The sequence below is a fragment of the Sinocyclocheilus rhinocerous genome, unplaced genomic scaffold, assembly GCF_001515625.1.
Source record: "Sinocyclocheilus rhinocerous isolate Xijiao unplaced genomic scaffold, SAMN03320098_v1.1 scaffold1806, whole genome shotgun sequence".
Taxonomy (NCBI): domain Eukaryota; kingdom Metazoa; phylum Chordata; class Actinopteri; order Cypriniformes; family Cyprinidae; genus Sinocyclocheilus; species Sinocyclocheilus rhinocerous.
The window spans coordinates 395874-398647 of record NW_015658531.1 but is presented as its reverse complement, the minus strand read 5'-3'; positions in this window follow the sequence as shown (position 1 = coordinate 398647).

The following is a 2774-nucleotide window of genomic DNA, read 5'->3' as shown; positions in this document are numbered from 1 at the left end:
ATATATATATATATATATATATATATATAATTTACTAATTATTTTAAAACCATTAAGATTTTGTATTTATATTTAATTAAATACCAAATTTTACTATCAGGTCCAGAGTGAATTTATTTATTTATTTATTATTATTTTAATACAATAATTTACAATACAACCATTTTCAAAAAAACGAATTTTATTTTAAATGTATTATATGGAAATGGAAAAAAAAAAGTACATTTATGCATTTAGCAAATGCTTTTATCCTCTTCCAATAGAGACCTCTTACAATAATGACAATGAGATGTTGTGTTATGTTAATGAATTTGTGAGGCAAATATGCTTCATTTTCATGACGATCATGTCACAATGCAATCAAATAAAATAATTTCATGTGTACTCATCTCACATGCACTCATTAAGGATTCAGTCATTATGTGCAGTAATTGTCTGCTTTAACTGAGTCATTTGCAGTAATCAATGGTTCACCTTTTTAAAGTGATTCTGCAGTCAGTAATTGACTGATAGGAAAAGCGTGATGGTTGTTAAACAAAAGGTCACCGTGTACAACATCCTCAGCACTGATCACAGCATAATGAATTGATTTTATTCACTCACACAGGAAATGGGAAGTTAAAGCTCGATTAGGCAATTTTTCCGGAAACATTTTTGTTATGCTAGTTCAAAATCTCTTTTGGGGGCGTGGCTACTGGATATTTAACCGTGAAAAACAAATTAAGATTCCGTTACAGAAGTGCAGCCCAAATTAGAAGACTTGCCAAAATACACAGAGACAGACAGCGGGGTAAAACAAGGGTAAACATATTGGCAGTGTTTTTACAAGATGGAGGAATATTGATGGAGTGTTTGGGTTTCAATCGATACGACGAACTTGTGGAGTTTCTTCCCGACAGGTAAGCTAATCCTCAAGTTAAAATTATTGCTAATGTATTGGGAATGTAGCCTACTTTCACCTGTTGAGACATGCCTTCACCTTTATAGACCCATAAGTGCTGTGTTAAAGGGTTAGTTCACCCAAAAATGAAAATTCTGTCATTAATTACTCACCCTCATGTTGTTCGAAACCCGTAAGACCTTCGTTCATCTTCGGAACACAAATTAAGATATTTTTGATGAAATCTGAGGGCTCTCTGACCCTCCCATAGACAGCAAGGTAACTACCACGTTCAAGGTCCAGAAAAGTACCAAGATGATCAACAGAGTAGTCCGTGTGACAACAATGGTTCAACTGTAAAGTTACGAAGCTACAAGAATACTTTTTTGCGCAAAGAAAACAAAAATAATGACTTTATTCCACATTTTCATCTCTACTGCGTCACCTGTGGACGCACGTTCACGACAGTATCATGACGCGAGCGTGTGTACTTTTCTGGACCTTGAACGTGGTAGTTACCTTGCTGTCTATGGGAGGGTCAGAGAGCCCTCATATTTCATCAAAAATATCTTTAATTTGTGTTCCGAAGTTGAACGAAGGTCATACGGGTTTGAAACGACATGAGGGTGAGTAATTAATGACAGAATTTTCATTTTTGGGTGAACTAACCCTTTAACTTTGAGTTGAGAGAGAAGCAAACGCGCGAAAACGTGCTTTGTTTTTGTAGTTCCGCTTGCTAACACTAGTAGCGCACTAAACTGCCTAACCTAGCTTTGAAAGACGAAGATGTTTAAAGAAGAAGAAGAAAAAACTATATAAAAACTAATTAGAGATAAAACATGGAAAAATTCTATATGAATTTAATCTTAAAGCAATAAGGCATGAGACTGTCTGTTTCACAGGTAAAAGTTCTTCTCAGGTACGACATGAAGCAAAATATAGGTAAATAGATGCATTAATTTTATTTTTAATAATAATCATAAGAATATTTAGTCTGAACTATATTTAATTGTATACAATTTCATAAATTATAAAAATACAATAATATAATAAATCAGATATATCGATTTTTTTCAATACATACAGATCTCTGTGTGGATCACTGGCTGCTGTCAGACAAAAATCTCACTGGATTATTACAATTAATGGCAAAATTAATGTTTGGAAATGTAATCTGATATTTCCTACTAACACACTACAGCAAAAGATAGAAATAACTGACTTCAAACCATTTTTTTTTTAGCTGGTGAAAATACTAGTGTTCTAATCATTTTGGCCACCAATGTATATTAATGTATAAAATGTAAAAAATATTTTTATTATAACTTATTATGTTTTGATATTTTTATATTACGGTATATATTTTTATTGTTATTGTATAGTTCCTATATAATACCAGTATATAATATAGTACATATTTATTTATTTATTTGTTTATTTATTAGGGCTGCGCGATTAATCAAATTTCTAATCGTGATTACAATTACAGATGTCACAAGTATGTAATCGTTCAAAGGTGCAATTACAAAACAAAACAAAAAAGTCAGCGTACATTATTCTGCATGCTTAAGATGTTTGTTTGTTTTTTCTACAGGTTATCTTGGGGTTTTTCATTTTAGTTTTTGTATAATGTTATAATACCATGCATATTTTTACTTTTTTATTATTTAAAGTAGAAACCAAACCAATGTATATTTGACATGTGAGGCTTAATACCTTAGAAAAGCAATAACATTTTTCAGGAGTGTTTTCAGCTTTGCACAGCTTTATTTGCATATAAAATATGGCATGCAGTTGCTTCAAACACTGGTAAAAAGCTTATGATTTAACGTAAATCTTAATAATCACAATTACAAGTTCAAATTTCAAGGGAATAATTGACCATTTATTTTTG